Raw genomic sequence first — 21705 nt, forward strand, 5'->3', positions numbered from 1 at the left:
GCAATTTTCATATTTACTTGGGAATTATTTCATCTAAGCTGCTTACACACCCGACCTGTCCTATACAAAAAAAAAAAATGTAGTTAAGTTAGTGTACACGACAGAGAGAGAAACAGTCCGGTTTTTTGTGCACCAGTAATCGGTCACCGAGATTTGTGTCGGCTATTCACCTTGAATGACAGAATGGGGTTTTGGGAACACACAGAACGTTTTGGGTGCAGCAGCAGCTGCAGCAACAAACAAATGCGATTCTCCACACACATACATACAATGATGTTGCTAAATGTGTGCAAGTATGTATGTACGCATGTATGTAATGTAACAAAATTAAATTATAGCTGACCTCCTATGTTCGCTTCGAGCCGTTTATGATTCAGAGTTTTTGATAAAGTAAAAAATCAATTTTTAATGGAAGTTGAAAATGAAATTGAAAATTATATGACAAAAATGGCAAAGGGAGGGTTATAATTCAGAATTAAAATAGTCACCCTTTAATTCACGAGATTCTAAAGCCTAATTTTCTGAGGGTCCCATACGAAAAGTACACTTAAAACCCGAAGGAATTATGAGGAATTTAAATAACTAATTTTGTATTTCCTCTCTAAGCCTCCCAAATCGATTTTCCTATTGCAAGGCCCCTAATGTTACATTTTTTTCTTTATTTCGTCTTTCCGTCTTCAATTACAAACCGAGCCATTATTTTCCCTTATCGCTTAGGTAACATACGGTTTCTTTCTAATTTGTATTTTCATTGCCTCCCCAAACCTTGAATTGAAATTCAATGTACCTTTTTTCTTCAGCAGCCTCTTCTGTGCTGGTTGTCGGGGATTAAACTCTTATCTAAGGTAGCAACAAATAAAGAAGAAGAAAAAAAAAACACATTTTCAAATTAAAGCAGTAATAAAACGATGTAATTTAAATAAAGTAAACTTTCACTTTTTTGAATTGAAACCCCCTGACTTACTCCCCCACTACTAGCATAAGATACCACTGGTGCCGATGGCTATGGTTGGTGATGCCCTGCTGTTACTACTTAACCACAAAAACCACATTTCAGATGGTTGCAGTTTTGTTTTTCTTTTTTTCGTTTTTTTTCTCTCTCAATTTCCCTTGTAAAAGTTTTGTTCATTACATGTAAAATTTTCACTTAATGGTAATAAATGGTTAAATGATTTTGCAATGTGAAGCGGTTTTTTTGTGTCTTAACAGCTATGAAAAACCATAACACATGTTATACGAAGTTAAATTTTGTGGTTTTATTGAAATGCAATTTGTTATTAAAATATAACGATAATTGAAAAATTATTTAAAAAATCTTTAAAAAATCTACGTTACATATAACCTCCTGAAAATATTCTTTAAAAAAAAATCTACGCTCCATATAACCTCCCTAAATATTCTTTAAAAAATCTACGTTCCATATAACCTCCTGAAAATATTCTTTAAAAAAATCTACGTTCCATATAACCTCCTGAAAATATTCTTTAAAAAATCTACTTTCCATATAACCTCCTGAAAATATTCTTTAAAAAAAATCTACGTTCCATATAACCTCCGGAAAATATTCTTTAAAAAAATCTACGTTCCATATAACCTCCTGAAAATATTCTTTAAAAATCCACGCCTTAAAGGCTTGGTATTATCCTGAAAATATTCTTTAAAAATCCACGCCTTAAAGGCTTGGTATTATCCTGAAAATATTCTTTAAAAATATCTACGCTCCATTTAACCTCCCAAAATATTCTTTAACAAATATACGTTCCATATAACCTCCTGAAAATATTCTTTAACAAAATCTACGCTCCATATAACCTCCCAAAATATTCTTTAAAAAATCTACGTTCCAATATACTTACTTATCTGGCTTGTGACAGAACTTTCGTTCCATAAGCCGACCTTAAAAAAGATTTCCAGGCGCGTCGGACTTTTGCGCAGTTTTTCCAATTGGAAAGACCATATTCGGCAATTTTGTCTACCACTTGATCTTTCCATCGTATTCGTGGCCTTCCCCTTCTGCATGAACCATCAGCTGGTTCGCTTTTATATGCATTCTGGGTGGGGGCATCTTCATCCATTCTCACATCATGACCTAGCCAACGTAGTCGCTGCAGCTCAATACGTCTAACAATGTCAATGTCCGAGAATAGCTGGTACAACTCAAGGTCCATTCGACGGAGATATTCACCGTCAACGCAGATCGGCCCATAGATCTTTCGAAAAAAATTTCTCTCAAACACTCCAAGAGCTGCCTCATCTGCTTGCGCAAGTAACCATGCTTCAGACACATATAACAGCACGGGTAGTATCAGCGTCTTGTAGAGTGTGAGATTGGTCTGGCGGGAGGTGGCCTTGCTTTTGAGTTGCTTGGTCTGAGTAAACATAGTAGCATCGGTTGGCCATCACAATCCTTCTTCGAATTTCAAAACTGATGTCATTTGTTTTATTTATGGCGGTACCGAGGTATATTAAATCTTTAACAACCTCGAAGCTGTAGTTCACAACAAGTTCTACAGTTGGTACGAGTCTATTGGACGTCTTGCGCGTTGATACCATCAGCTTGGTCATTTCGCAGTTTACTGCCAGACCCACTTTGGCAGACTCCTTCTCAAATTGTTCAAAGATGGTTGTGCCAGTTAAAGTTATCCTGCATAGCCGTATTAATTTTGCAGGAATGCCAAACGCAGACATGGCTTTATACACCCCTGAACAAATAGGGATGTCTAATGCGGCTTTATAGTCGACGAATAGGTGGAATATGTCGATGTGTTTTTCGTGTGTTTTTTCCAGGATTTGGCGCAGAGTGAAAATCTGGTCGATGGTGGATTTGCCAGGTCTGAAGCCACATTAGTATGGTCCAATAATGTCATTGACCATTGGCTTCAGTCGTTCACACAACACACTTTATATGCGATGGGAAGGAGATTTATTCCTCTATAGTTGGCACATATCGTCTTGTTTCCTTTTTTGTGCACGGGACACAAGATGCTGAGGTTCCAATCATTGGACATGCATTCTTCTAGCCAAATTGTACTTATCAGCTGGTACATGCTCCTGACCAGCATCTGACCACCAGTCTTGAATAGTTCGGCTGATAACCCATCGGCTCCTGCTGCTTTATTATTCTTCAGCCGATTGATTGCTATTCTGACTTCATCTTGGGTTGGTGGTATACACTCTATACCATCTTCACCGCCACTATTTGATACCAGAAGTTTTTCAAAATGCTCCTTCCGGATCCTCAGCACGCTGTCTGTATCTGTCACCGTGTTTCCTTCTTCATCTCTACAGGAGGATGTGCCTGCACCAAAACCTTCGGTTTGGTGTTTTACTCGTTGGTAGAATTTTCGGACTTCATTCTGTCTCCTGTACATCTCGATTTGCTCACGCTCATGTTTTTCTTGTTCTTTCTTCTTTTCTCCCGATAGTTCTCCATCGCATTACGTGTTGCTACTACGCTGCGTTTTTCACATCAGTAGCATTACGACACTCCTGATCGTACCATGGGTTTCTTGATGGTGGTTTTTGGTACCCAAGTGTTGCTTTTGCTGCAGTTTGTCGGGAGTGGGCAATTCTTTGCCATTGCGCTCATATACTATTATCGGGACAATAAGTGCTTTCGTTAAGCAGGTGGGTAAGTTGAGCGGAGTAGGCCTCTGCTACCTGTTGTGTTTGCAGCTTTTCGACGTTGAGTTTCCGTGTTGTGTTAGATCGCACCTTTGCTGCTATATGCGCCAAGGTGCGAACCTTGGCTGCCACAAGGTAATGGTCCGAATCGATATTCGCTCCTCGTATCGATCGAACGTTTAAAACATTGGATAAATGCCTTCCGTCTATCACAACATGATCGATTTGATTTCTCGTTGTTCGAACGGGAGAAATCAAAGTGGCCTTGTGTATATCGATATACCTAAATCTGGTGCTACTAACTACCATTTTTGTTTTGCTGCCACAAAGTCAATCAACCTCATGCCGTTGTCTGATGTTTCTTCATGGAGGCTGAATTTTCCGACGGTGGGACCAAAAATATTTTCCCTTCCGATTTTTGCATTAAAATCTCCTAGCAGAATTTTAATGCCATGGCCAGGGCAACGGTCATATGCTGTTTCTAGGCGCTCGTAAAAATGTCTTTGGTCTGCTCATATTTGTCTTCGGTCGAAGCATGGGCGCAACTAAGACTGATGTAGAAGCACATCACTTTTATACGGATTATAGCAATTCGCTATAAGTTCACCTAATGTCTTAAAGACTATTTTTATGAGCCTAAATAGAGCGTAGATTTTTAAGAATATTTTTAGGAGGCTATTTAAGGCGTAGTATCTTCAAAGAATATTTTTAGGAGGCTACTTAAGGCGTACTTTCTTTAAAGAATATTTTTAGGAGGCAACTTAAGGCGTAGATTTTTTAAAGAGTATTTTTAGGAGGCTGCTTAAGGCGTAGTTTCCATAAATAATATTTTTAGGAGGCTACTTAGGCGTAGTTTCCTTAAAGAATATTTTTAGGAGGCAACTTAAGGCGTAGATTTTTTAAAGAATATTTTTAGGAGGCTACTTAAGGCGTAGTTTCTTTAAGAATATTATTAGGATGCTACTTAAGGCGTTGTTTCTTTAGAGAATATTTTCAGAAGGCTACTTAAGGCGTAGTTTCTTTAGAGAATATTTTTAGGAGGCTACATAGAGCATAGATTTTTTAAAGAATATTTTTAGGAGGCTACATAAAGCCTAAATTTTTTGAAGAATATTTTTAGGAGGCTACATAAAGCCTAGATTTTTTTAAAGAATATTTTTAGGAGGCTACATAAAGCCTAGATTTTTTTAAAGAATATTTTTAGGAGCCTACATAAAGAAAACTTTTGAAGTAAAACCTTCTGGTATTTAAAGTATCTCCCCTTCCTAAAACTCCGAATTAAATTACAAATGTTCCAGAATATTTCCTAATAGCTTAACTGCAACCAAAAAACTGTTTTTGATTTGGTGTCTTTACCCCCAGCTCAGACGTGATTTCCGTAACTGGATTTATTGTTGCGCTTGGTTTTTATTACAGTTTTATTTTTTTATTTTCGTATCTGCGTTTTATTATCAGACCAACAGCAACAATAACAACAACAAAAATGTCACTGCAATTTCCTTAGACGAATTGCTGTAGTTGGTGTGGTTTTTCTAAGCTATGCTAGCAGGCTGGCGGGCTGACAGTCTGTGGTTATTGGCCTGGTGTATGTCTCCAAAGCTGACAAAACTTTGTCTGCCAAGTGTGTCTGGCTGGCGTAGGTGCTGCTGGTTGTTGTTGTTGTAATATGGTGTCTGTCGTACGTGTTTAATTTTGTTGTTGTTTCACTTCTATTAATTTTCCTGGCATAGATAGAAATGACATGTTTTGGTGATGGCGGTACCCTATGGAAGTAATATTGGTCTGGGTGAAATATTTAAAAGGTATCGGAATTTTGGTTGAAGGTGTAAGAAGGTGTGAAGACGGTCTCCCAGACCTCCTAAACGTATTTCCTTCTATTGGGAAAAATCTTCCAGAGGATTTAGGAGTCTTCATAGATCGTAGGGTTTTAAAGATATTTTTTGGAGGCTATATAGGGCGTAGCTTTTTGAATATTTTTAGGAGCGTAGATTTTTTTTAAAAAATATTTTCAGGAGCCTTCAAAGACCCTAGGTTTTTTAAAGTATATTGTTATAAGCCTACATAGATCGTAGATTTTTTAAGGAATGTTTTTAGGAGCTTAGATATTACGTATATTTCATAAAGAATATTTTTAAGTGATCTTCATAGAGCGCAAATTTTTAAAGGATATTTTTAGAAGCCTATATAGAGCGTAATTTTTTTAGAGAATATTTTTAGGTGGCCTTCATAGAGCGTAGATTTTTTAAAGAATATTTTTAGGTGACCTTCATAGAGCGTAGATTTTTTAAAGAATATTTGTAGGAGCTCACATAGAGCCTAGATTTTTTAAAGAATATTTTTAGGAGCTCACATAGAGCGTAGATTTTTTAAAGAATATTTTTAGGTGACCCTCATAGAGCGTAGATTTTTAAAAGAATATTTTTAGATGACCCTCATAGAGCGTAGATTTGTTAAAGAACATTTTTAGGTGACCTTCATATAGCGTAGATTTTTTTAAGAATATTTTTAGGTAACCTTCATAGAGCGTAGATTTTTTAAAGAATATTTTTAGGTAACCTTCATAGAGCGTAGATTTTTTAAAGATTATTTTTAGGTAACCTTCATAGAGCGTAGATTTTTTAAATAATATTTTTAGGTAACCTTCATAGAGCGTAGATTTTTTAAAGACTATTTTTAGGTTACCTTCATAGAGCGTAGATTTTTTAAAGATTATTTTTAGGTTACCTTCATAGAGCGTAGATTTTTTAAAGATTATTTTTAGGTAACCTTCATAGAGCGTAGATTTTTTAAATAATATTTTTAGGTTACCTTCATAGAGCGTATATTTTTTAAAGATTATTTTTAGGTGACCTTCATAGAGCGTATATTTTTTAAAGAATATTTTTAGGTGACCTTCATAGAGCGTAGATTTTTTAAAGATTATTTTTAGGTGACCTTCATAGAGCGTATATTTTTTAAAGATTATTTTTAGGTGACCTTCATAGAGCGCAAATTTTTTAAAAGATATTTTTAGAAGCCTATATAGAGCGTAATTTTTTTAGAGAATATTTTTAGGTGGCCTTCATAGAGCGTAGATTTTTTAAAGAATATTTTTAGGTGACCTTCATAGAGCGTAGATTTTTTAAAGAATATTTTTAGGTGACCTTCATAGAGCGTAGATTTTTTAAAGAATATTTTTAGGAGCTCACATAGAGCCTAGATTTTTTAAAGAATATTTTTAGGAGCTCACATAGAGCGTAGATTTTTTAAAGAATATTTTTAGGTGACCCTCATAGAGCGTAGATTTTTAAAAGAATATTTTTAGATGACCCTCATAGAGCGTAGATGTGTTAAAGAACATTTTTAGGTGACCTTCATATAGCGTAGATTTTTTTAAGAATATTTTTAGGTAACCTTCATAGAGCGTAGATTTTTTAAATAATATTTTTTCAGAGGTCCCACAGAGCGTAGATTTTTTAAATAATATTTTTTCAGAGGTCCCACAGAGCGTAGATTTTTTAAATAATATTTTTAGGTTACCTTCATAGAACGTATATTTTTTAAAGAATATTTTAGGTGACCTTCATAGAGCGTAGATTTTTTAAAGATTATTTTTAGGTGACCTTCATAGAACGTAGATTTTTTTTAAATAATATTTTAAGAAGTCCTTCATAGAGAGTAGATTTTTTAAATAATAGGTGACCTTCATAGAGCGTAGATTTTTTTAAGAATATTTTTAGGTGACCTTCATAGAGCGTAGATTTTTTAAAGACTATTTTTAGGTGACTTTCATAGAGCGTAGATTTTTTAAAGAATATTTTTAGGTGACCTTCATAGAGCGTAGATTTTTTAAATAATATTTTCAGGTGACCTTCATAGAGCGTAGATTTTTTAAAGAATGTTTTAAGAGCCTACATTTTCTAAAAATTAATGTCGTTTCATTACGGAAAAATCGTGAGTAGGGTTTACTCTAGTCTTTAATTTATTTATTTTTTCCGTATTTGTAGATCTATCACCAAACCATTTATTCAGCCATCCGTTCATTGCATTAATGTGACGATGACTACGAAATAGGAAAACAATTTTGTTTACCACATATTTAGACAACAGTTGTACAATCAGTGAAATGCACTTTAAATAGAATTAAAACAATGTTCGTACCCAAAAAAATTATTTCAACTACAACACCAATATTGTAGACAATACCCAGTGGAAAACATTTCTTTGTTAAATCACAAAGCAGAAATTTATTGCCAACGCTGACTCAGACAGACATAGGTGTAGGGGGAGGTGGTCTTTAATTTGAGATTGTTGGATTTTTGTCACTTTAATGATGGTACACTGAGAAAAATTACGGAAGGTCTTTAGAAGATCTTCATTTCATAGAAAACGTACAGAAGGTCTTCTGCCTAAATAAGAACACCTGGTAGACCCTAAAAAATAGTCTTTTAAGAACCCCGCCTTTGGTAGACCCTAAAAAAATATTCTTTAAAAAATCCTCGCCTTTGGCAAACCCCAAAATTTTTTTTTTTTTTAAAAATCCTCGCCTTTGGCAGACCCAGAAAAATTTTTTTTTTTTTTAAAAATCCTCGCCTTTGCAGACCCAGAAAAATTTTTTTTTTAAAAATCCACGCCTTCGGTAGATTTAGAAAAAAATTCTTTCAAGAATCCACGCCTTCGGTAGATTTAGAAAAAAATTCTTTCAAGAATCCACGCCTTAGGTAGACCTTAAAAAATATTCTTTAAAAAATCCACGCCTTTGGTAGACACTGAAAAAAAAAATTCTTTCAAAAATCCACGCCTTTGGTAGACCCTGAAAAAAATTCTTTTAAAAATCCACGCCTTTGGTAGACCCTGAAAAAAATTCTTTTAAAAATCCACGCCTTTGGTAGACCCTGAAAAAAATTCTTTTAAAAATCCACGCCTTTGGTAGAACCTGAAAAAATATTCTTTTAAAAATCCAAGCCTTTGGTAGACCCTGAAAAAAATTCTTTTAACAATCCACGCCTTTGGTAGAACGTGAAAAAATTCTTTCAAAAATCCACGCCTTTGGTAGAACCTGAAAAATATTCTTTTAAAAATCCAAGCCTTTGGTAGACCCTGAAAAAAAATTCTTTTAAAAATCGACGTCTTTGGTAGACTTTGAAAAAATATTCTTTTAAAAATCCACCCCTTTGGAAAAATATTCTTTAACAAGTCCAGGTCTGCCTAAATTTGAATTATTTTCAATATTTCACCCTACAAATTTCTCCCAGTGTAAGCACGTCGCAATTAAAAATTGTGCATTATTGTGTGTTTATATCAGTCAGTCAGTTAGTTAGGCTATAGTTTTTTTATGTATTATTGTTGTTGTTGCATTTAATTTATTTTGGATTTACCATAATTGTCGTGTTTAGTTTTCTTTCAAAGCCAGTCAATTTTTATTTTCTTTTATTTTTTTATTGTCGATAATTTTTTCTGTTGTGTTTACTTTTGAGGGCTTCAGTTTTCATTAGAGCTTCTTACAAATCGGTTTAATTCCTTGCGGTTGTGTTGTGATTTTAATTCAACAAATTAAAAAAAAAAAAAAAACAAATCGAAAAAAGAAAACGGAATACGATTCGGCGATTACTGTGGAAAAAAAGTTTCAAAAAAGGAGTAGAAGAAATTGCGAAAAGTGTTGTCAAATTTTACAAAGGTGTGTTTGAAATTGAAAATAAGAAAACAAATTTTTATTAGAGTGCACGTGATCCGAATTTGGAAAATAAAAATTGAATAAAAAATATTTGCATAAAACCCATTGAAAGTATTGAAATGAAATTGAAAAAAATATTCTTTAAAAAATCCATGCCTTCTATAGACCCTTGAAAAAATATTCTTTAAAAAATCCACGCCTTCTATAGACCCTTGAAAAAATATTCCTTAAAAAATCCACGCCTTGTATTGACCCTTGAAAAAATATTCTTTAAAAAATCCATGCCTTCTATAGACCCTTGAAAAAATATTCTTTAAAAAATCCATGCCTTCTATAGACCCTTGAAACAATATTCTTTAAAAAATCCTCGCCTTGTATTAAACCTTGAAAAAATATTCTTTAAAAAATCCACGCCTTGTATGATGACCCTTGAAAAAATATTCTTTAAAAAATCCACGCCTTCTATAGACGCTTGAAAAAATATTCTTTAAAAAATCCACGCCTTCTATAGACGCTTGAAAAAATATTCTTTAAAAAATCCACGCCTTGTATGATGACCCTTGAAAAAATATTCTTTAAAAAATCCACGCCTTCTATAGACGCTTGAAAAAATATTCTTTAAAAAATCCACGCCTTCTATAGACGCTTGAAAAAATATTCTTTAAAAAATCCACGCCTTCTATAGACGCTTGAAAAAATATTCTTTAAAAAATCCACGCCTTCTATAGACGCTTGAAAAAATATTCTTTAAAAAATCCACGCCTTCTATAGACGCTTGAAAAAATATTCTTTAAAAAATCCACGCCTTCTATAGACCCTTGAAAAAATATTCTTTAAAAAATCCATGCCTTCTATAGACCCTTGAAACAATATTCTTTAAAAAATCCTCGCCTTGTATTAAACCTTGAAAAAATATTCTTTAAAAAATCCACGCCTTCTATAGACCCTTGAAAAAATATTCTTTAAAAAATCCACGCCTTGTATTGACCCTTGAAAAATTATTCTTTAAAAAATCCACGCCTTGTATTGACCCTTGAAAAAATATTATTTAAAAAATCCACGCCTTGTATGATGACCCTTGAAAGAATTTTCCTTAAAAAATCCACGCCTTGTATGATGACCCTTGGAAAAATATTCTTTAAAAAATCCACGCCTTCTATAGACGCTTGAAAAAATATTCTTTAAAAAATCCACGCCTTCTATAGACGCTTGAAAAAATATTCTTTAAAAAATCCACGCCTTCTATAGACGCTTGAAAAAATATTCTTTAAAAAATCCACGCCTTCTATAGACGCTTGAAAAAATATTCTTTAAAAAATCCACGCCTTCTATAGACGCTTGAAAAAATATTCTTTAAAAAATCCACGCCTTCTATAGACGCTTGAAAAAATATTCTTTAAAAAATCCACGCCTTCTATAGACGCTTGAAAAAATATTCTTTAAAAAATCCACGCCTTCTATAGACGCTTGAAAAAATATTCTTTAAAAAATCCACGCCTTCTATAGACGCTTGAAAAAATATTCTTTAAAAAATCCACGCCTTCTACAGACTCTTGAAAAAATATTCTTTAAAAAATCCACGCCTATTACTGGCCCTTGAAATAATATTCTTTAAAAAATCCACGCCTTCTACAGACCCTTGAAAAAATATTCTTTAAAAAATCCACGCCTTCTACAGACCCTTGAAAAAATATTCTTTAAAAAATCCAAATCTGACTTCGTATTTCTGCATTTATTTGCCACGAATTACCTAATATTTGTTACAAATTGCATAATTTTGTTTCTATTTTTTGCTTCCTGACCATTTTGATGATCCACGTTTTGTTTTTTCTAAGATAAGAAAGCATTGAAATGACATAAATGCTGCTGCCACTGACACTAACGTGATTCGTGATATTTACCTACGGCATTATCATTACCACCCGGTCATTATGACTTTCCATGATTTTCTGGTTTGCATTTTTTTCGTAATCTACCCGCTGGAATAGAAAGTTTACCCTTGTAACAATTTCTCGCCGCTCTAACATAAAATTCAACGACCTGTAATCATGATTTGTTGTTGTGGTGTTGGGTACTCCACCCCCTCCAGTTGCCTAGCAATATTTCTATTTTGTTGTGATTTTTTTTCTGCCCGCTTGGTATTGTCCATTATTTTTATAACCAGTTTTTCAAAGTTGTTTGTGTTTTTTGTTTTTGTTTTATTTTTTCATTTTGAAAATAAATCTACATTATCTGACTGCTTTGGAGATTTTCGATAAAAAAAACTTATCCACATTGCAAGGGGAAAAATAAACAACAGCAACAATAAAACGCTAACGGGTTATAATTTTTTTCCATCGTGCTGGCCACAGCTAGCCATCTATTCATCCATTCAGCCAGCCATATGGTTGGATTGTGGTTATTTGTCCCGAACCGCTGTTATAGTGATGTCGATTGGGAAAAAATGGAATGCAGGTTCAGTATCTGAGAAGAGACTACTCAATGTCCTCAAACACTGAGAAGTCTTTCCTCGGCTGATGAGGAAAGATTCCACAATGTCTGAGGAAAAGTTCCTCAGTGTTTGAGGATAGCTTCCTCAGTGTCTGAGGAATGACTCCTCAGTATCTGAGGCAAGATTCCTAAGCGTCTGAGGAAAATTTCATCAGCATCTAAGGCAAGATTCCTAAGCGTCTGAGGAAAATTTCAACAGTATCTGAGGCAAGATTCCTCAGTGTCTGAGGAAAATTTCCTCTGTATCTGAGGAAACATTCCTCTTTGTCTGAGGAAAGATTCCTCAGTGCCTAAGGAAAGATTTCTCAATGTCTGAGGCAAAATTCCTCAGTGTCTGGGGCATGATTCCTCGGTGTCTGAGGCAAGATTCCTCAATATCTGAGGAGAGATTCCTCAGTATCGGATGTAAGATTCCTCAGTGTCTGGGGAAAGATTCCTCAGTGTCTGGGGAAAGATTCCTCAGTGTCCGAGGAACGACTCCTCAGTGTCTGAGGTAAGATTCCTTAGTGTCTGAGGAAAGATTCCTCAGTGTCTGAGGAAAGATTCCCCAGTGTCTGGGGAAAGATTCCTCAGTGTCTGAGGAAAGATTCCCCAGTGTCTGAGGAAATATTCCTCAGTGTCTGAGGTAAGATTGCTTAGTGTCTGAGGAAATATTTCTTAATGTCTAAGGAAAGATTCCTCAGTGTCTGAGGAAAGATTCATCAGTTTCCTTAGTATCTGGGGAGAGGTTTCTCAGTTTCTGAGGAGAGTTCCTCAGTGTCTGAAGATAGAATCCTCAGTGTCTGGGAAGAGGTTCTTCAATATTTGAGGAAAGATTCCTCAGTGTCTGAGAAAGATACCTCAGTGTCTTAGGAAAAATTCCTCAGTGTCTGAGGAAAGATTCTTCAGTGTCAAAGGAAAGATTTCTCAATGTCTGGGGAAAGATTCCTCAATGTCTGGGGAAAGATTCCTCAGTGTCTGAGGCAAGACTCCTCAGTGTCTCAGGCAAGACTCCCCATCGCCTGAGAAACAGTCCTCAGTATCTGAGGCAAGATTCCTTAGTATCTGAGGTAAGATTCCTTAGTGCCTTAAGAAAGATTCCTCAGTGTCTGAGAAACGATTCTTCCGTGTCTGAGGGGAGATTCCTCTGTATCTTAGGAAAGATTCCTCAGAGTCTGAGGAAAGGTTCCTGAGTATCTGGGGTTCCTGAGTATCTGTCTAAGGAAAAATTCCGTAGTATCTAAAGAAAAATTCCGCAGAATCAAAGGAGATTTTCCTCAGTATCTGTGGAGAGGTTCCTCAGTATCTGAGTAAAGCTTCCTCAGTGTCTTAGGTAACTGTGGAGAATTCTGGAAATTAGTTCCTCAATATCCGAAGAAAGTTCCCCGCACTTTCGATTGTCATCCCTAAGTTATTTTTTTTTTTTGTTTGTTGTTGTCATGTTTATTGTTGTACTTAAACGGCAAGGGTATGAACAAACAATAAACAAAAAAATAAAAACAGACAAAACAAGAAAACGAACGAACAAAGAAAAAAAAAAATAGAAAACATGTCCAGAGTTTATGACCATTTATTGCGGTTATATCAGCAATCAAATGAAAGTGAATGTGAATTTGTGGCTACCGGTAGACAAAATGACAAAATCACCACAACAACAATTCAAAATAAATACAATACAAATAATTTTATAATAATCATAATAAAAAATAATAGCAACAGTAGTAATAGTTAAAAATTTCTCTTTAGGGGTCAACCAACATTTATGGACATTTACTGGGGGTTTTTATTTTTCTTTCTTTTTTTTTTGGTCATGCGGGGTTTTGGTTTTGTGGACGACGTGCCAGGAAAGTTAGCAAATATGAATGACCATAATTTTTGGTGGTCATTTGTTTCCCTACTATTTGTTTTATTATTTATTATTGGCATTTTGGTTTTTGTTGTTGCTGTGTTTAAATGAAAACAAGTGAACAGCAATTGTTTGGTTTTTCGTGGTCAAAATGGAAATCGAATTTCTACTTGTAATTAAAATTTGGGGAAAGAAAAATAAATAAATTGTTGGTTGGATTGGGAAATTGGGGGGTTTTGGAAACAAAGAGGGAATATGAGTTATACAAGTTCGACACATTACTGGCGGCAATGTCTATGTACGACATTACAATTATACATGTTAAGTGACCGCACTTTGAATCCCAATGGGGACAACTTCTCTGCACCAATTCTGTAAAAGTTCCGATACAGTCGAAACTACTCGTAGGGATTTTAAGTTTACTGAGTAGATTTAGAATCATATCAGCTATATATATTTAAAAACTACAACAACACAACGAGTATTCAGGCCATACTTACGTTTCGTTGACTGCAATGGAAAGCAATTTATATAATTTTAAATTCAAACTTTGACGCTGTCGATCTCTAAAAATTTTATTTCAAATATTTACATGTGTTTTTTTTTGTAATTGATCTGGCAAATCACTTTTAAATACTTCAAGAAGAATTATTAATTTTTATCGAGGTCGATGAGGTCTATTTAGAAATCAGCATCCAATAGGGTTGGATAGGTTGGGTTGGGTTTGTAGGAGGAGAGTTTCGCTTTCTTCTACTATACCTCCTGGAAGCCATATTTCTATGGTTCGGGAGTTCAAGGCAGGCGCTTTCCAATACTGAGGTTGCATAGTCGTTGACCACTGACTTTCTGTTGCTTTTTTTGCACATCGCAAGATCACTAGTAGGTTTTCTATCGACGGAGTTACGTTCCCATTGCTATCACTCCCAAATCAATATAAAAGGTAAATTTCCTTCAATACGAATGCCGATAGTTACCATCAATAAAACTTTATACGATACGATTCTCTGATACATTTATGTTGAATTATTATTTCGGGTTCCGTTATTGTAGCTAACCCCTTTCATTCAATTTATGGCGAAGGAGAGGGTATTTATTAGAAAACATATATCCATAGGAAAAAGGCTATCTGTTGGGTATTCCATGTTTTTGCAGAAACCACATTTATGACGATATTTTTTTAATCCTGGTTCATTTCGTGTTTTCGTTGGCATTATTTGTGAAACATTTCACTTAAATGACCTCCACGCGAACTGCTGCAAACAATAAATCTTTTGAGGCACTTTTGGACACATATTAAGCGGTATCTCCGTCATTACATGACGAATCTGGGTTTTGATTACTCAGGAGTTGAAGGTTCTTCGTGAAGCCTCATTAAAAGGTGTCGAATCGTATGATCTTGGTGGACAGTTGATATCATCACAACGAGAAATTAAGTGGCCTGTAAATGCTTCTTGCAATAAGGTCACATTTGCTCGGGTTGTGTGTCATGAAAACATATATTCGCCAAGTCGGATTCTTCAATAGCAGGCAAAAGAGTAGGTTAATATATGACCATAACTTTGCAAAGTAGCTCCATCGTCGTATTCGAAGATGTAAAGTCCAATCACACCTTCGGAACGTACCAAACAGTGACTTTTTTCGGAATGTAATGGCCTCTCTTCAGTTACATGAGGATTCTATTTCGTTTATTAAAATATCCGCCGAGTGAGAAAGAAAATTTTGTCAAAAAATTGTTGTTCAAGCAACCATTCCACATGTTAACGAGATCAGCTGGTTTCAGTTTTTGTGTAATCCGGACTACATATATATGTAGGACAAAATCCAAATGTCAACGATGAGGAATCGTTGATGAGCCCCTGTCGTTTTTATTCGGAATGAAATGTTGTTGTCTCATTTTGAGCCTTTTTCTACGTAAGGAACCCTAATACTATTTGTGATTTTCACAATTAAAAAAGATACGAAGGAGCCTATTAATTTTCATTAAACTCAGAAATATTTGCCTTATATTACACATTGGGTTCTGTTATGGTAGCTACTCCTTTCTGTTCAATTGAAGGGGAAATGGGACATTCATTATTTTATTGTGTGTTTGTTCCGATGGTTACCTGCTTGGTATTATTTTTTTATACGATGTATAGTCGTCATAAATTACACCATCTGTAAGTGCCGCAAATGTGTACGGCATTTATCTTTGAGTTCTGTTATGGTAACTACTACTTTTCATTCAAATATTTTATTGATGTGTGTTTTTCCGCATATATCGGAATTAAGGCAATAGTAGCAAGACTTCCGGATATTGCCAGGATTTGGAGAATTATTTATTATAATTATCTATTATTTTTACAAGCAATAATAAAAATTCATTCCTTTACGGGTCTGGTTAAGGGCAATTGTTGCTGAATATTCACCAGCAAGCAAGGAAAGAATCCTCAATATAGAATGATTTTTCAGTATGTGAGAGAAATGGCTAGAGTTCGGTAATCTCGTTTCAGAAGAGGTTCGATCTTTTTAGATTAGCTCCACAAAAGGAAGAATATCATTCATTTAGTTTCATAATTCATTTTAGTTCTCAAATTCATTTTTCACACGTCAGCTAATTCGGACCAAGGATATGTAAATGAACGATAGGATTAAAAGGAAATAGGTGAACGAGAGCATAACATGAACGACTGGAAGAAAAGGAACTAGATGAACTGGAAAGGAAGTTGAACCGAACCTAGTACTGATCGTTTCTTTTCCGGAATGTTTCTATGGAACTAGTTCGAAACAACGCTGGTAGAACAGTGGATAGTATACCAGACAACGAATTGAAGGCTCTTGCGTTCAAATCCCAGCCCAACGGAGTATGAAAAATTATTTGAAAATGATGATGCCATTATAAACTCGACATCAACACATGGGGATAACACATACAAAAGAAGGAAGGATATAGCGCTACTCAGAGGAAAATGACAACACTAAATAAGCAAAGACACCAACCACTGAACTAAATTCCGGAATGTGTTGTTTCTAGGCAACGATAGATGGCAGCACCATCACCTAGGACAGACTACAGCAGGAATTCCTAACGGCGATATACGCAGGGTGAAATGAAATTCCAATAAGAGTTGAATTGAAATGATTTTTGAGAGGATCCCAGAGCAATTTGAATAAACTGTGATCTCGAAGAAATGTGAGAGATTATCATGAGAATAACACCAAATATGAATGGTGAAAGTTAGCGGTACTCAAATAAATGATAACGCTTAATAAGCAGGGACATCAATCATTGAACACGAAGATTTTTTTAGAAAAAAATTGTGGAAACAAATATCTCAGAGCATAATAAAATGTTATCCAGTGTCTGCGAAAGCTTCCACAAATTTCTAAATATGATATACGCAGAAAGAAATCAGATTTTTAATAGTGAGATAGTCGGTTATCCGAAGGATAATAATTTAATATAATATGGACAAATTCTGAGTATAATTCAAAATACGAACGACAGGATATAGCGCCACACATCGGAAAATGGCAACGCTAAAAAAGCAATGACACAAACCACTGAACATAATTCTGATAGGGTTGTTTTTTGGCAACGGTAGGTGGCAGGCCCACCACCTTAGGCAGACTACTGCCTACCAATCATCTATTTAGCTTTAATAAAAATAATGAAATTATAAAGTGAATGAAATAAAACACAAGAGCTAATCGAATAGCACGGGCATGTTTTGTGGAAGCACTATGATCTCAAGGGGATTGACAGGAGGACAGTGACAGGAAAAAGTGGACAAAATAATTCTCAGAGCTTGATAAAACATATTTTTTTAAATACTACTTAACTTCTTAAAAAATATTTTTAAAAAACCACGCTTGATTTTTATACCCTTCACCACACTGTGGTACAGGGTATTATGTATTTGTGCATATGTTTGTAACAGGCAAATGGAAACGAGATAGTCACATTGTTCCTTTTCAGAATATGCATAGAATCACTTTCTGAGTCGATTTATGCATGTCCGTCTGTAGATGTTAAATTGTAAACAAAGTACAGGTCGCATTTATAATCCGATTTGGATGAAATTTGGCACAAGTCACTTATTTGGCCCAAGGACGAACCCTATTGAAATTGAAGAAAATCGGTTCAGATTTAGATATAGCTCCCGTATATAGTTTCGTCCGTTTTAAGGTAAAAAGGGCACCAAAGTCCGTATATAGTTTCGTCCGATTTAAGGTAAAAGGGGCACCAAAGTGCCTATATATCTTTCGATTTGCACGAAATTTTGCATAGTGCACTAAATTGAGTCTATAATGATGTGTGTCAAGTTCAGAGAAAATCGGGTTAGATTTAGATATAGCTCCCATATATATTTTCGTCCGATTTATTGTGAATGGGACACCAAAGTCCCTATACATCTTGCGATTTGCACGAAATTTTGCATATGGTACTGAATTAAGTCTATAATGACGTGTGCCAAATTTCGAGAAAATCGGATCATATTTGTATATACCTCCCATATATATTTTCGTCCGATTTAAGGTAAATGGGACTCCAACGTCCCTATATATCTTTCGATTTACATGAAATTCGGCATAGAGTACTGAATTGGGTCCAGAATGATGTCTGATACGTTTCGTGAAAATCGGTTCAGATGTAGATATAGCTCCCGTATATATTTTCGTCCGATTTAATGTAAATTATTCCTATATATAATTTCGTCGGATATTAAGTAAAGACCAATAGCTAGTCCGATTGACACAACGTACTGAAATTAATATAAATTAATCTCTGGCAAATTTCCATGTACTCGGTTCAGATTTAGATGTAGCATAGCTTGCATATATAATTTCGACCTATTCATGTCGATTGTACACCAAATAATCAATGGGTGCCTGATTGATATTACATTTTAAACAGTGAAGCATACCATATAACGTGTGTGAAGTTTGCTTTAAATCCATTTACAAAATTTAGAATAGGTTGCAGAATGACATGTGTAGGGATGGATGTTAGTCGGTTTGTATAAAGGTAAAGTTCGGTCAATTTCATGTCAATGTGCCTTCGAAAAGGCGATGTCTGTTAGGATACATATGAGGAATATACCACGAGTGGTGAAGGGTATCACATAGTCGGCCCAGTCCGACTTTACTACTTTCCTTACTGTTTTTTTTTAAATCCACACATTTTTATGATTCTCCAAAAAAATAAAAACAACGTCTTGTTATGGTTCTTGAAATATTTATAAAAAACCTACGCCTTGTATGGGACCTTAAAAAAGTATTTTAAAAAAATCCACGCCTTGTATGGGACCTTAAAAAAATTTCTTAAAAATCCACATCTCTAATTAACGGATTTTTTCATTTTATGTCCTAAATATATTTTTTTTTTTTTGGTAACCACTGTTTTCAACTTACATGACTAGTACATAATATGGTATCCGATTGTGATATTGGTGTTAAACCACTACCAACCACCACCATCACCAACCACTTACTGTGGCTACCACTATATGTGCCACTTACTCATTGACTCACATCCGTCCAGTTCTTGTTCTTTGTTGTTGTTGCTGTTGACGTTTTCTTGTTACCAAGAAACCATGCTACCTACCAACCGACCAATGGGCCGAATGGTGGCCACAGCGAAAATCGAGGACATTCTACACAAAGTTTCAAATGCAACGCCATGAACAACAACACCACCAGAATGGCCAAAAACAACATATTACTCATTTGTTTTAGTTGTTGTTGTCGTATGTTAACTGTGGTTAAAACTAACAGCACACAAACAAAAAGTTAAGCTAAGTTAACATCAGGGTCCCGTAGCAGCCCTGTGAGGACAAAATAAATGGATGGACTATATTTGGTGGCAACCAAGGCAACAGGCGATGGATTTTCGTTCTGCAAAGGCAACCAACAAAAGGTTGACACGACAGGCTGACTGGCTACCTTCCTGTCAGGCATTCAGTTTGGCCGAAACGTTTATGCTGCTCTGCTTTTACATAGCCATGGAATGAATGGTTGGCTGACTGACTGACTGGCTGGCCGGCTACAACATAATAACTCTTGACGGAATTCCTTCGACTTAAGTGTCGTGAGTGTGGTTGTTGTTGTTTGTCGTGTGGTTATATCAATGTTGTTGTTGTCGTTCTTTTTTCTTCTTAAATTTTTGGTTTGCTGTAGCCAAAGTTGTAGAGTAATTTGTTACTTTGGTAAATTGTTAACGGCTTTGTTATTTTCCATTCCATGACATTTCATTGTGAAACAAAATTCACAAAAAAAAAGCCAAAACCAACCATAAGACAACCGGAAATATTTAAAAACAAGCCGCAAATACAAAAAAGTTATTTTTGCAGCTGTTCTTGAGGAATTTTTGTGGATAATTTTGAATATGTAAAGGTGAATATTTTTTAAACTTTCAAATATTTTAGAATGACCAAAAGTTAGTATTTTTTAATGTGGATGATCCTTGAAAAAAATAAAAAAATATGCACCTCAATTTATTTTTAAAAAATCCACGCCTTGTATAGGATCTCAAAAAATCCACGCCTTGTATAGGATCTCAAAAAATCCACGCCTTGTATAGGATCTCAAAAAATCCACGCCTTGTATAGGATCTCAAAAAATCCACGCCTTGTATAGGATCTCAAAAAATCCACGCCTTGTATAGGATCTCAAAAAATCCACGCCTTGTATAGGATCTCAAAAAATCCACGCCTTGTATAGGATCTCAAAAAATCCACGCCTTGTATAGGATCTCAAAAAATCCACGCCTTGTATAGGATCTCAAAAAATCCACGCCTTGTATAGGATCTCAAAAAATCCACGCCTTGTATAGGATCTCAAAAAATCCACGCCTTGTATAGGATCTCAAAAAATCCACGCCTTGTATAGGATCTCAAAAAATCCACGCCTTGTATAAGGCCTTAAAAAATCCACGCCTTGTATAAGGCCTTAAAAAATCCACGCCTTGTATAAGGCCTTAAAAAATCCACGCCTTGTATAAGGCCTTAAAAAATCCACCCCTTGTATAAGGCCTTAAAAAATCCACGCCTTGTATAAGGCCTTAAAAAATCCACGCCTTGTATAAGGCCTTAAAAAATCCACGCCTTCTACAGGACCTTAAAAAATCCACGCCTTGTATAAGGCCTTAAAAAATCCACGCCTTGTATAAGGCCTTAAAAAATCCACGCCTTCTACAGGACCTTAAAAAATCCATGCCTTGTATAAGGCCTTAAAAAATCCACGCCTTGTATAGGACCTTAAAAAATCCACGCCTTCTACAGGACCTTAAAAAATCCACGCCTTGTATAGGACCTTAAAAAATCCACGCCTTCTACAGGACCTTAAAAAACCCACGCCTTGTATAGGACCTTAAAAAATCGACGCCTTGTATAGGACTTTAAAAAATCCACGCCTTGTATAGGACCTTAAAAAATCCACGCCTTGTATAAGGCTTAAAAAATCCACGCCTTTTATAGGACCTTAAAAAATCCACGCCTTGTATAGGACCTTAAAAAATCCACGCCTTGTATAGGACCTTAAAAAATCCACGCCTTGTATAGGATCTCAAAAAATCCACGCCTTGTATAGGATCTCAAAAAATCCACGCCTTGTATAGGATCTCAAAAAATCCACGCCTTGTATAGGATCTCAAAAAATCCACGCCTTGTATAGGATCTCAAAAAATCCACGCCTTGTATAAGGCCTTAAAAAATCCACGCCTTGTATAAGGCCTTAAAAAATCCACGCCTGGTATATGGCCTTAAAAAATCCACGCCTTGTATAAGGCCTTAAAAATCCACGCCTTCTACAGGACCTTAAAAAATCCATGCCTTGTTTAAGGCCTTAAAAAATCCACGCCTTGTATAGGACCTTAAAAAATCCACGCCTTCTACAGGACCTTAAAAAACCCACGCCTTGTATAGGACCTTAAAAAATCGACGCCTTGTATAGGACCTTAAAAAATCCACGCCTTGTAAAGGACCTTAAAAAATCCACGCCTTGTATAAGGCTTAAAAAATCCACGCCTTGTATAGGACCCTAAAAAATCCACGCCTTGTATAGGATCTCAAAAAATCCACGCCTTGTATAGGATTAAAAAAAATCCACGCCTTGTATAGGATCTCAAAAAATC

This window comes from Musca vetustissima, unplaced genomic scaffold (genome assembly GCF_032173495.1).
Source record: "Musca vetustissima isolate MV318-11 ecotype Yass unplaced genomic scaffold, APGP_CSIRO_Mvet_v1 utg1258, whole genome shotgun sequence".
NCBI lineage: Eukaryota > Metazoa > Arthropoda > Insecta > Diptera > Muscidae > Musca > Musca vetustissima.